General features: G+C 39.2%; 1 protein-coding gene across 1 annotated transcript in view; it reads left to right on the top strand.

Annotated features, from left to right (window-relative positions):
• Positions 1 to 15,402, top strand: part of LOC137297693 (FMRFamide receptor-like) — a 176,750-nt gene that overhangs the window by 109,094 nt on the left and 52,254 nt on the right. Inside the window, exon 2 of the mRNA XM_067829616.1 lies at positions 5,245 to 5,281. The gene's annotated coding sequence lies outside the window, so the exon portion shown is untranslated. The remainder of the gene's footprint in view (positions 1 to 5,244; positions 5,282 to 15,402) is intronic.

Genomic DNA, 15,402 nt, shown 5'->3' with positions numbered 1-15,402 from the left:
GAAAAGTCCAGCAAAATGTGACAATGGGCCATCGGATACTGAACAATCACCATGGCTTCACATAACAACAGGTTTTCGTGTTCATTGACACCTCTTATATTGACAAATGAGTAGAAATTTCTTATTCAAGAATACAAGACGGAGGCAGTCTTCCAGAGCTGCAATGACGTGTTTTATGTTACGAAGATCTTAAGCATTAATTATGGAGAGCACGCCCAAAGGAGAAAAAAACCCATTCATCCCTTTCTGGAAAATCTAATATGACAACACAGCCATAACTTTTCGAACTTCCAATGCCCCTACCGTCTGTCTCAACTAAGAGGAAATTTAAATATGGCCGAGGCTGGATGTTATGAGTTGTTTTGTATTCAAGCGGGTATTGCATGAACAGAAATACAAAAAGTAATAACCCATGTTTTGGAAGAGCAAATTTACCCTTTTCAATTTTGTTCTCATGTTCCCTATTCTAATCAGTCGATCTCAATTGAATCTTAGTAATAATGGTTAGGAAAAAAATATACATTTTGTTGTCTTTGAACAGCAGCCTTCACATGCACTTAAGCGTTTTATGTGCTGCAGTTTTTCAAACTTTATGTATGTCGACTTCTCGACTTTCAATTAGATGTCAACATGTGTTTCCGATTGAAAAAAATGTTTTTCCCATAGCTTAAATAATAAAAGTTAATGCACGAACTGTTTGTATGCTATACAATTCCACGTTATTTCGTAAAGATATCAGAATTTCATTGATGACAACCAGGTTGCTATAGGAGTTCCTCAGGAAATAAATTGCACATCCTTATAAATTGAATGAATCGTTGTCTACCCACAACTGTGTAGATGTTTATATGTCATGGCAAATGAGTCACAATCCACCAGGGGCAATTCCTGTATCTCCAGTTGTTCGACATGTCGGGAAGACATCCTGCAGACGGGATTCTACTTCCTTATTTTATGTCGCATTTAAAAGACATGTGAGAAAAAAACGGGGAAAAAGGCCGAAAGACCCTTTGAAAACTGGATGTGACATTACTTGTGTTGTTTGCTAAGGCACTAGTTTCTAATTAGAAAATTCAATAAAAGTGTGTGTCCCAAATTTTATCTATATATGTCCCGTTTGTATGCAGAAAAATAGTGTGACACCGTTCACCTTGAGGAAAATACATCCTATTAAATGGAGAATTTCTAAAACTGTTCCTACAATGTATACAGGATGTAGCTTTGCACCTTCTGTTGGACACGAAGACATCCACTGGCAACTTCTTGTTGTTTTGTTTGCTGTCTATGCGGGCCACTGATAACTGTCTGGGAACAGCTAAACCAGTTGTTGTCCCGGTGAATGAAAAAAACGACGAACAATTTGCGCAATCTTAAAACATTTGTGCTAATTTGTGCGACTCTGACTGAAACACAGACATGTATTTATGAATCAGGATCAAATAATGATGCTTGCTTCGTGAAACGATGAGCGATGGGCAACGTTGGTGGCTCCCGTCACGAACACTTGCAAAGGCATATCGACCGTTCACCTGAAACAAAAAAGTAAAATTTGGTAATCTGAAAGTTCTGAGAGTAGAGCCAAAGGTGGCATGCAAGTAACTTCATAGCCAGCCCTACCCGATTCATTTTGTCTCACTTTACCTCAGTAGTGGGTTACTTGTAAAATAGAAAACGGAAAAATATAATGGTTGTGAAAGTTTAGCATATTTTAGGGAAACATTCTTCCTATTTTCCGCTTACTTTTCATTACAACACGGGCAGCAATATTCTGAATGACGGTGACCTGTTCTGGCAGGTGGACAGTACTTCATACAAACAATATACTGACAGGTCGGATCTGTGCACTGTGAAGCAAGCAGCTTTAATAACGTCATGCCTTTCATCCAAACGTTATTAATCACTGGCTATATGGTTGTTGGGAAACAGGTGTGATTAAAGAGCCTGCCATGGTATGTATGTCTGCCAGACAAACAACAGATAAGTTAAAAAAACGGTTACGAAAAGATATTTTCAAAACATGAGCCAAAAGGTGTTTACGTTTGTATCAGTTTTGTAACCATGGACGTAGATTAGTAGAAACATGTCGTAACTATATGTCTGACTTTCGTTTAGTCTTGATCATGCTGCCTTAACCAACATACTAGTGGGCTAGTGGATATAGCGCCTGCCTGAACAGTGAATAGATGGTTCGAACCCATCACGTAATATCAGAAAGGGTGGTAAAACATGTCTGCTTTAGTGAGTATGGCCTTGCGTCGCTTTTAGCAATATTCTAGCAATATTAAGGCGGGGTTTTCCAGAAAAGAGCTTCACATTTTGTACCCATATGGAGAAGGATTTACTACGGCTTGAGATCCCTTTGAGCTGAGTTTGGACTGTCACAAACGCCTTGTATAGTTAGTTATCTGGTTAAGGTGTTCGCTCGTCACACTGGAGGTCAGGTTGGATTCCCCACAAGGGCACAGTGTGTGAAGCCTATTTCTAGTGTCCCCTGTGGTGACATCGATAAGTGAGTGAGTGAGTGAGTTTGGTTTTACGCCGCTTTTAGCAATATTCCAGCAATATCACGGAGGGGGACACCAGAAAATGGGCCTCACACATTGTACCCATGTGGGGAATCGAACCCGGGTCTTCGGCGTGACGAGCGAACGCTTTAACCACTAGGCTACCCCACCGCCCCGGTGACATCGATTAAATGTTGCTAAAAGCGGTTTAAAACCCAACTCACTCACATACGTTTGCGCACTCGCACCTACGTGTGCGTACAGCAGGTGTGTAACCTGGTATTCAACCGCACCTGACAAAATGATTAGTGAGGCAATGCCCTTGGTTTTGTTTATGGTATCTACAGATTAACTGTACCTAAAACGTCAGAGACATATCCGGTATTGAAATTCAGTACTTGGTGATTCTGTCAATCTATTGTTAATCAACTTGGTACACCGTGTGGGACTGTCACATAATTAATCCATCATCCATGTTATTTGCATTTACTCAAATAAGAACACGCACATTGATTCATGTGAAATCGTTATCGTTCTCCTGACTTGATATCCGTTTGTATACCCACAAAGTACTGATAATCTGACCACACAAAACTTCAAGCGTAACAATATTATGCCCAAATCATATTATTGTTTTTTTTAAAACTTCATTTTGCTCCGAAATATAAGGCGGGCATGATCAGGCAGCAGGTGTGTGATTCTGTGTAAGTCAATGATATGTTAGACTTGTCATGCTGACAGAACATCTGTCAATAAGTACAGTTTAGGTTTAGGTTTGTAGGGCTGACGTCATAAGCACGAACCTCTTTTTAGACACTGTATAATTACTCTTGCTCAAAAGCCTCCCGGCTTCACGTACACACACACGCACACACACACACGTACACACACACACACGCTACACACACACACACACACACACACACACACACACACACACATACATACATACATACATACATACATACATACATACATACATACATACATACATACACACATACATACATACATACATCCTGTATATCTGTTAGTATGCATCTGACGGAGGTGCAAGGGAAAACCCTGTTGGCGATGACCTTGTGTCATGCCATCCCTTGACACAGTCGGAAAGGTATACTTCACTGATTCCTGCAAACAATATATTTGGATAAGGAAAGGTTTTGTTGCTCTTGTATGGAATTACTCAAAATTGCATTTGGTACAACTTTCCTGAACACAGACAAATTATTGAAAACTAAACTACACTGAACACCACGTGACTCATCAGGCAGAGTAAACCTCCACGTATGTTGTCAACTAATTTCTCTAGGCAAGTCCTCTGAGCTTACATATTGGAACCATGACTCGGTATCAAGTTTCTGAAAAATACTATATAATCATTTCATACAAACGAAACATACATAAGTGAATAAACCTTGGGATTGGATTACATATAACGTTAATATATTGCTTGCAACTGCTCTCTGTCGTCAGTAATTGAGATATATGACAAATCGATGGAATCCTGTCGTCTTCCCATTCTAAACGTTATTACATCTTTGAAGGATGGCACTAGCGCGACAGCCCCCGTTATAAATACACGCCGGAGATTTCTCTAATTGACATCTTGAGACCAGCATTGTGAGTAAATATATGACTCTCCCTCTATCTATTCGCACTTTCGTCGCGGTAGCGTATCCATACATATGTACGCCCTTTCGCCTCGATATTACTGGCTATTTGATTACGATGGTCTGGGACATGCAATAAATCGCCCGTCACAATGTAGCCTGAAAAGCGTGATAAACGTGACAAAATTACAGACTTTGAGCGTGGCATCTTTACCCATCATTGTGGTTTATAGAGCAGACGGTGCGACATGTAAGATACACTTAGACCTTTGGAGAAATCGTTTTGCTCATGATCTGGATTAATATGAACTGCAGATAGCGATTCCGGGACGCGTTTAGCTATTCAGAAACCACACGCTGACAGATGGTAGGGAAATATGCCATGACTTGTGTAGAAGCGACAAGATTAAGACGGTGCCCCCGGCTGTCTCGTATTTCTCTTGGATCGCTCAATTAAGTAGAATTTCCCGTTATTCTGCGAAAATAGGTTTGACTTTACCGTTTGATGATCCTGCAACCCTCATGGTTGTTTCTGCTGGTGTCTGAAGTCACCGAGTTCATCATAAGCTCAGTAGCTTATATAACACTGAGTGAGCTGTAAAAGAATGGGATCTGAAATCTCGCACCAATTTGTTTCAAAACGAATATATTTGTTAAGTATTTTTTAGAGTCTTTGAAATGATACAATTAAAGGCGAACACTGCTCTATGTCAGCAGTCGGTTTGTAAATACTGGACCAGACACTCCAGTGATTAACAGCATGAGCATCCATCTCCGCAATTGGGATATGATGACATGTGTCAACCAAGTTAGCGAACCTGACCACCCGATGCCATTAGTCGCCTGTTACGACAAGCATCGGCTACTGATGACCAGTTCTAACCCTGGTCTTCTCATGTCAGCATGCTGCCGTTTGTAGGGTCTATAATGAGCACGACGTCGGCCAAGAGCCACTTACTTTTTGTATGCAAATCGTCTGATGGACATGTCCTGTAGGCAGAGTGGGACATACATATATTAGTCGTCGGGGGTAGACACCAGATGTCATCACTAATGTTTGTAATTATGACAAAATGCTCATTATTACTCTCAATGACAAATCTAACTTGCTGTTTTGTCTCTTTCAGAATCTTCAAGAGTTCTGGAGTCTACCACTGATTAACTGTAAGTTGCAGCTAATGTCAGATTATACACATGTTACTACAGTTCCTGCATAAGTCCACAACTAAACGAAACACTCAAAAAACTCAATGTGTTTCAAGATGATAATGGATGAACGGCTAAAAGGAAGGCGAAACATACATTACAGCGTTTCTTACAAAAGGCGTAAATACAACTGGACATTTATAATGTGCCTGTATCCAAGGCAATTGTGTGTTCTCATGGTGTTACAATAAAAACATGGGGTAACATACGCCCAAAATACTGAGTTTGAAAAGGCAGTAAAAGGAGCTCTTGAAGGGATAGGTTTTCAAGCATTTACATGGAAAATGGACAGCAATGCTTTCATCTTAAATGATTTTAATGCAGTTTGGAAAACAGCTTAATTGATGCGGTTTTATATAAATGGCAGCTTGAAATCACAGTTTATCTTTTCATAAGGTAGCGTGACAAGAAATGCGTATTGTAAAACCGTGCATCGGCACCACGAATGCCTATTAAGTTCAATAGTGGAATATTTACTTGCATTTAGAGATTGGAACAATCAATATGAAGCACAGAAAGAATGGGCATGGATAGTCTGGAATGTCCTCAGCTGTTAATATGTGGTACCTCCATTATGGTGTTCAGCTAGAATGGTTGAATAGGCCGAATTATTTGGACGTGTAACGCCTAATACAGGAGTAAGTGGGAGACTCTGTGAACGTCAAAGGCATTGATGATAATTTTCCCATGATGCATGTCTCTCAAGGGTTACCATGGTTACATGAAATATGCTCGCAAGTCCGTATACCTATTTGATGTAAATGAAAACCAATTTGAAACTAGGAGTGTGAACTGAACGACAACTAAGGAATTTTGAAGACAGAATTCAATAAAGTCGGAATGCGTGTGTGAGCTGCAATAGATGTTAAAGGATTTGAAACTCAGAGGAGTATAGATTACTGGCTCATCATACAGCCTTTAGTGACAGCCTTTAGAATTGACCACAGAAAGCGGTCATTTGGGCTCATGTTAGACCTACGTAACGTCATTGCCACATTCTGCACTTCCCGCGTGACGGACAAGTACAGCTTGTCTATATCTCAGTTTTACATTTTTATATCTTTCTTTTCTGGGTAACACTTACTCAAGTACTGTCACCTTGTCCGTAAGATGTCGATCTAGCCGAAATGTCTGGCAGATAACCCTACAGATATGTTACTTTTCAGTACTTTCTATAATTTGCTTTTGCGTTTTCATTGTGATTTACAGGAAATCTTGATAGAAAATAGGTATCTGTCCTAATTCACGAACCCCTTTAATAAATTCCTCTCCACGGTCCTGCTGAACATGCGCGTGGAAACTCTAGACAGGGTTGTTCTATGATAGTGCGTGAAGTAGGTGCCACTTGAGCGTCGGTATGGAGTTTCTTACTGAAAGATTTTCCTGGTTAAAAATAATTCGAGTGGGCTCCCTGCAGTGGTGTCTTTATACAGAGCTCTAATCTGGAGGAGGTAGGTGGGTTGTAAATTCTGAAGTTTTTAAATCTCTTTGTTGACTGTGAGACAGTCCCTACGGCAACCGCGAAACTAACGAAGCAGTCAAAATTTCTCGGATAGTGTGCCAGACAATTAACCTGCATTGACCCCCATCGCCGGAAACAGCTTTTACTTGTGTTTTGTGGTGATTGTTGGATGAAGATCACGTATAAGGTCATCCTGCTGGTCATGTCGTTGCTTGGTTCGTTTTCAACGCCGTTTATGACGTGAGTTTTCGAAAACTCTTTGAAAAATACCCAAGACAGACTGTTGCATGCCTGTGCGATAAAACTGCAACGTTGATGTTTACATCTTTTAATAAGGTCGATATCTGATGCGCGTTCTGTTTGCACATCTAAGTGGGTTACATTTGTCATTGTATCATTTAGATGTTTTTCTAACACTATAATCGCAGTATTAAACTAGTCACCATACATATGTAATAAAATCGGGGCCTCAAACTTAACCACATACCTTTGAAGATCCATGACATCGTTGACATGTATCGTTGACATGGTTGACACGTCATTGTATATCAAGAACGTAGATCGGTGCGCATGATGTTGATCACTAGTTTATCTGGTCCAGACTCGATTATGTAAAAACCGCTGCCACATGACTGAAATACTACCGAGTTCGGCATTAGACTTCAACGGAATAAAACAACAAGTTTACCAATCTAGCGAAATCCAGTCACCTTTAAAAGGATATGAAGATGAGTAGTGTCTGTGGTATTTGCAAAGTTCTGTCACATAACACGTTACACAGCCTCGTTCAATCTGTAGTTTATTACCAGCAGTTAACGTATGTGACATTTATAGTTATACAGAACACTCACGGAATAGTTGTAGTATCCGTTCATCAGACAGGATGAGTACTCTCGATTCTCATCTTGCACCGACATACTTTTGGAATTTGAAGCTGTTAGAGTTGTTCTCCAACAATCATTACAAGACAGCGGCGGTGACATCTGTTACACGATACCAAAAGATGTTTCAATATGATCTGTATTGTCATTAAGTCAGTAGAGATCTATGTTATCCTCAGAGAAGAGCTGAAAAATCAGTGGATAATTGGAACAATGACATACCTACAACGCCATACTAACACGCCCTTTTCTTTGACACCGTGGATAGTGTTTTGTCTTAGGGGACGTCCAAAGGTTCGACCATAGTGTGAAAAATTGACATTGGTAGCAGGAGAGATCGTGGTTTCAACTTCAGGGAAGACCTAGGAAATCAACTAGTAGTTAATTTCAACATTGACATTCCCTCAACGTTATGCTAACACGTTCTTTTTCCTGACGCCATTGTTAGTTTCCTGTCTTTGACGATGTCCAAATGTTTACCATAGTATGGAAATGTTGAGTCGTAAAACATCATTTGGTGCTCTTCTGGCAAAACAACCCATAAACAAAACTCCACATTCATGCACAGGGGGTAATTTTACTGAGTACACAAAATGGATGTCTCCTGGCAGGACACAGAATTGAGTATCGGAGAAAATTATGTTTACGTATTCCGTAATTATTTTTGATTTTCTTGACTATAGAAAACAAAGCACTCATCTGTTTGCAGAAATGGCAGAAATACATTTGAACTCTGCCGACGGACAGTACGTCCTTGAACAATTTGTACAGCTATAAATAAACAATGCCAATTATGTGACAGAGAAATTTATACTGGTAAGGGGGTAAAATAAAGTACATTATGCTGATAACCAATTGCTGTAGTACAGTGGCTGATTGGTTACTTCCCTGGCTTTGTGTGGTAGCAATTAGATGCCTCATGCTGATAGTCCAATGCCAAAATGTACTAGAATCTGTTCTTTACTGAATCACAGACTGAAAAAACTAATGCGAATAAACTGTCATTGAAACAGCATTAAGTTCAGCTTCAGGGTTAAAAACACGGTGTATGATAGACAGCTATTTGTCAGTCGTAAATCTCATTAAGAATACATAAGCAGTGATATATAGTTGCATGCTGACGAACGATACACAGTTGCTCGAAAGCAGACTCAGAGATTGGCATCGTGTTCCACTTATCAACATGAAACTACGTCACAGCAGTACAAGAATCTGTGCTTTATTGAAAAAAATCTAATCCCAGTTGCAGCTGCCTTAACCGGCACTCATCGAGACCGAAGCAATAATCCGGATTCGACAGCATACCGGATTGTAGAGACGACACTGTTACCTATGACTAAAACTGAACCAGTTTTCTTACTCCCATGTACATTGTTGTATCATATGGTTCTCTCAGTTACTGCTCACACTGACTCAACTCAATAATTCCATGGATCAAGTATATATATCCACACTGAACGAACACTGACTTATCTTTGTCCCCAACCATTTAAATTCAACGCAGAATTAACTGGTGACGAAACACATCCAGCCGACTCCTTCCGGATTAGATAGCGCTAATTACTGTAAATACACGTATTCGGGGGAATCCGGATCCGGATTTGACAGCTACCTAGCAGCTTTTAAATGATGAAATTTGTACAAAACACGGACGGGACTAGTATTTTGTGCCGGTATTGGCAACTGTTGGATTGAACAGATGCCGGGTTTGACAGCTTCCATTGTGTAACATGTAGCAGTGCTCTTAGACGTCCTTTCATTGGGTTACATGAAAGACATGTGTGCGTCCACTTTGTCGCTTTAGCATCCATTTAAAGGTTAAATATAGCTATCATTAATAGATCTCATCTTTACATAGACGACTAGAATGGATTCAGCTATTACGGTGCTATACTGACAGGATACATTATCAAATGATTGATATGAAGTAGGCAAATGAAAAACCGAACCATATCCATGTTCACGAAACATCTCTGCTAGACGTCTCTAGACATGAATAAATCCTTCCATACTCAAATGTCCATTGTATAAGTTCGGATTCAGTGTATCACGAGTGTGTGTTTATGAATTACTTACTATCTTATAGATAATAACAGGTGTTCACAAAAATGTGACCGTGTCCTCCTCTACACCACAAATACACACAAAAGGAATCAATTTTAAGAACAGGACACGGTGTGTCATTAATCTGACTTTAAGTTGTAACTACGGAATAACGAACGTGAAATCAGATCGTTTAACACCGATTCAACTCTTGCTTTCCATCATGATTGTTTTATTGTCGGTGGGCTAAACAGCATCATGTCCAAACCAAAGAATTCCAATCAGACAAAATCGTTCCAGAAAATCTGGAAAAAAACAGAAATCCCACACCGTACGTAAACACACCATTTATGACATGTCTAAATTGTTAGTTCCCCTCTGTGTATAAACCTGACCTGTATCCATAAACGACTTTCATATCACAAATGAACTATCAGATATTCCTTGAAGAAATACATCTCAAATCTGATCAATGAATGAAACTGATCATCACTGCTGTCAGTATCATGAATATTTGTCTTAACGTTTTCTTAATGATGACTTTGCTGTAATTCCCCCATGAATATAAACATCAGCTGAAAAATATACCGAAGCAGAATAAAATATTCAGTGCACGATTGATTGCAAGATGTCCTTGAATTTCTGACACCACAGTGAATTCTGATTATTTTGCATGTATTTTAAGACAGCTTATTGGTCTCACTGTCAGTCAAGGGTCATATCTGTGTCAAGAGCTATAGCCGTCCAATAGTGGTTGGCAATGCATGTTAACCTTTATCGAAACCGTTTTCCGTTATGGAATATCTGCTTGTCGGGACAAATAGGGTATAAATGTGTACATGCACAATATCAGGCAAATATCAGGTTTCTATTGTCATGAAAATCAGGTCTAGAACCCATTGGGCCATTCTATGGATCCTCGGTCCTCGATGTCATTCCTGGTGGTGCTTTGCTTCAAGAACCCCAAGAAGTCCCAACTATGGTGATCTACCTTCAGTTGTTGGTGATCAATAGCCTAGTTGTACATGGAATTGTCTCAAATGTTTTTAAAAATACATACTAGCTAGTTTTAACTCTTTTTGTGATACTCTAGATATTTTACAGTCCGTCGATGACTGTTTCTTTAACTACTTATATTTATTCTGTAACTTTAACATTTCTTGTCACTATATGGCTGCAATATTGCCCATGTGACGTTAAATTTTAGCCCACTTACTCAGCCAAGAACATTCAAGACAGGAGTCGTCTCCAGGTAAGTCTCTGTCACATTGGGATTCTGGTTTCCAGATCTTTATGGTGACACTGGGGTATTCGCCAGTCACTGTTTTCTCTTAATGAGCGCAATTCTCTTGTTAAGTCTTCTTTCCAAGTGCATCGCCGATCATTGTTTATTCTACTCATAACGAAACTAATCCAGTGACATGTAATGCCGAGAACAAAAAAATGAGCTCATTATCACCCAGGGCCTTCTATGTGAGACTCCGAACTCGTTACTCCATCCTCGTTGTTTGACCTTCTACAGATATAGATTTTATAGATGGATCTATCTATCTATCTCTCTCTCTCTCTCTCTATCTATCTATCTATCTATCTATCTATCTATCTATCTATCTATCTATCTGCATATAGATGTCAAACGATGTTAAATTCACAATATTTCATTTCTTTAAATTATAAAAATGTGAAAAAAAACTAAAACGAATTTAAAAAGAACACTACTTCATAAATAAGTTCAAACCAGTGTTAAACCATTATAAGCTTTGACCTTGTCACTGTAGACCTTTGTCCCCATTGTGACGTCATAATGTATGTAATGATGTCCTACTTTAACTGTCCCTGAAGATAAAAGTTAAGCATGTTGGAGAAAACAGCAGTCTGTTTTTATTTAACTATCTTAATTGTGTACGTGACGTAAGTCCCAAAACGTTCAAAGTACATACTTATCTGTCAGTCTTTTGTTCCAAGCATTAATGTGACAGTCATTTTAAATTTACGGCTAAATCTCAACATAATCGCCAATGGTTGAAGGGATGGAGTAAATCCAACTAGGATCCGTGCAGGTAGCAAAAGTCACCTTGGACCCTGGTAAGGTGATTTACCTTCAGGTGTTGCCATTTTTATATTATCCATTGTACAAATAGTGCTATTAGTTTGAACGTTGCATGCTACTTAATTCAAACTGTGATAGTCTAGGTTTCAACAGCACATCGACAAGTTTTCAAGTACACACATATTCTTTATCAACGTCAATTTATTCTCGTCACGATATGGCTGAAACAGTTATGATGAGACGTTAAATATTAACCGACACACTCACAAAATTGTGTACAGTTGTACCCCCAAAGCGTATAAACGAAGGTTTGAAACTTTGTTCGTCATAATTATGAGTTTAGTTTAATGAAGCCACACATCCATCCATGTTGATAAGGAATCTCATAAAAAGCCGCATATATGATTCCGACTAAGTTACGTGATGGTACCACCTGTTTGGAAAAGCTAAGTGTATCCCGCCCATTGGTGGCAGCCTTGATAAACACATGCAGATCCCAGTTAATTATTCATCGGGGAGAAACAGGGAACACATTATTCAAGTCAAAGTGGAGAATTGCTTCTGGCGTCATTTGACACTTATGCGTCTAGTTGGAATTCCAGGCGTGTGTCATAAATCATTCTGAAAGCTGTATGCTGGAACCTTCTTCAAAATGATTTTTGAGAACGTCATCCTCTCAGGTTTCACGACTCGTACGTATTCAGTCTCACAAAGCAAACACGTTTCGTGATGTGCAAATAAGAAGTGTAACTGTCACTTTGAAGCTGCAGATCTATATGTTTTATACATGATACTGATAGCGTTATGTCCCGGTTTGAAGACTGAGATATGTTAAAAGTGGCTGAAAATGCCCCTCAAAGAAGTAGTTGAATGAGTTTGATTGAAATCAAACCAACGATGGCTAGATACAAGCTAGGCGCACAGTCCTGGGCAACGCATTCAAACGCCAAAGATCATCAATTTACTGATTTTGCTCAAGGTGCATGTAAGAAACTCTGAAACCCTTCAGAATTTGTGAAATGTGTACAGTAGCTGAAGAAGCACCTTCTATTCTATGATGAACGAAAGTTCTTACTTTTCTTTAACTTGACATCGACATTCAAGCTGGAATTGGCACCTCACCGTGAACAAAATCGATATTGAGGCTGCTAAGTGACCTTGGATTATGCTTTGAAAGTTCAAATGAATGGTTTGTTCGCGTGCGCAATATTCCGGTGTTATGGGCAAGTTATCGGATGGATATCTTAAGCTGACAGAGTTGTTTGAAAATACCTCAAGAATTCGACATGTTCAATCACGGCACGCGTTTTATATTGCGCCGGAAGTGGTATCGGTATGTGCAATTTAGAAGCACTGAAACTCGTAAAGGGATGTCAATTACAAGGCAAATGTTGATAATTTAATTCTTCTTTGGCATTACATGGTAAATTGGCAGTCATATCTAACTACGTTTTGGAAAAAAAGGCTGGGAAGCATTGCCGTGTTGTGATCCCATCTGTGGCTGTTCCTAACCGGCTCCATATGCAGCGTTTAGATGATACGACATATCGGTGTAATTTGTATATCAGTAAACGCGCAGTGTCAATCGTGTCATTATCTTCTGGCAAAGTGAAACGAGCGTTGAGAAGACATATCCAAGAAGGAAACACAATGAGAAATAGTAACTGAAGCAGGAGACACGAATATGTTGAGCTTTATCCTTGTCATCGTTTTCATTAACAACGCTTCTTATTAAAAAACAACTCTATATTACGTGCATATTTTGAAAGATAGCGATTGAGTGAGTATGATTGTACGCCACGGTTAGCAATATTAGGGCGGATGACACCAGAAATGGGCTTCACACATTGTACCCACATCTTCCGATCGTACGTCCCTTAAGTTGGTGAAGGCGCCGAGAAAACCAAAACTTTATGATATGATGTGGTTTGACGTACGTCTCTGTTTTCTACACGTTACCGACGGCCGTAGCCGCTTACGGAGGCTTTGTAAAAAGGCATATGACTAGGACATATCCATACAGCTGAACCCGTTGGTGCTGACTCAGTGATTGTGTGGTGTTTCGAGTGTGAACCTGGATCTCACCACAGGTACAGGGCCCATCGATGGTCCACGTCAACAGGAAGTACGCCACGTTTTGAGGACCTTCTTGCCAACCTCTCTCCGACGATCTACGTTCGATCTAGGTATCATGCATTCTGTTTAAAATCTACAGGAAATGCCGCAGGCTCTCCTTGGGCAAAGGTAGACTAACGCTTCGTCTCTATATATACATGATTTTCACAGTAACATATAAACCCATATAAACTGAATATAGACAGCAAATTCAGAACCAGTAATGCAGGTAGAACTAGGCAGTAAGGGCAAAATAATGCGGTTCAGGGACTTTGAGACAGACAATACGAATGATGAGGATCCCGATGCCGAGAATTCATTCGACGCTTGAATACTAGTATAAGGATATATAGTTCGTGCCAGGGGTGGCAAGAGAGACACTACTGATGCGTTGACCAGTGGTGGTTCGATCATACAATCACAACGACGACAACTGTGACAAAAAGCTCGGTTGCGTAGCCATGGTGATCATACTTTCCACATGTTGATGTTGACGTTTGTGTTTACTTTCACCAACTTGAAAAACTTGTATATTACCTACTGTCATTATATTTATCTTCTCCATTTTCGCCTCCAATATACGTTACAGTTAAGATTACAATACGTGGAATTTGTTTTTAACCAAATTCAATTACATGCAGAGTTTTCGTATTCATCCTATAAAAATATTTGGCTGGTACATGATTAATGTTTATGTGTAAAATAGCCCTGCGGTGTTGTATATGCATGGATATGTTATTTATCAAACTGTTCCTGCGCACCATGGTATAGACACTCTTTCACCAGGAGTGAGTGAGAGAGTGAGTAAGTGAGTGAGTGAGTGAGCGAGTTAATATTTAACGTCACATCGGCAATATTTCAGCCATATTGTGACGAGAATATTTATCACTGAAATGGAATATATGTCCATTATAAAAACCTGCCGACGATGGACAGTAAAATAGAATAATATCACAGATATGAAAAACTAAAATATTGCAATTAAAGAAGACAATACAATATAAAACACTGACTATAGATCGTCATTAATTTCGTCAGGATATAAATATTCCCTGGTAGTATTCGTTCTTGAGTTCGAAGTTTCAAAGTTTCGAACTGAAGTCGCATCATTTTTAGAAGGCTGACATATACCTTTCTGGAAAAACAACCCATCCTTCACTTCTATTCTGAGATGTAATGATACATATCTTCACGCAAGGAGATATATGGTATTGGAGTAAAAGATGTACTTTTAATGAGACTGTATAATGTATGTTTACATAGGAGAAAAATGACAGAACCGTTTGACTAATTGAAGACATTTATTTAAGGACGGTATTGATTAATAATATAGTTGTTGTAATTGATCATAACATGTCTGTAGTAGCAGGAATTAGATTATTCCCATCAATATTAGTCAGTATTTTTGCTAAATTATAACTGTAGAGAGTGATTATTTGACACGTGTTCTTGTTTGTGCAAGAAAGAGTAACGAAATTATTATGTTTTATTATCAAATCCAATCAAAATCGGAGGTCATGTGGAAATA

The sequence above is a fragment of the Haliotis asinina genome, chromosome 10 (assembly GCF_037392515.1).
Source record: "Haliotis asinina isolate JCU_RB_2024 chromosome 10, JCU_Hal_asi_v2, whole genome shotgun sequence".
Taxonomy (NCBI): domain Eukaryota; kingdom Metazoa; phylum Mollusca; class Gastropoda; order Lepetellida; family Haliotidae; genus Haliotis; species Haliotis asinina.
This window is presented reverse-complemented; position numbering and strand designations above follow the sequence as displayed.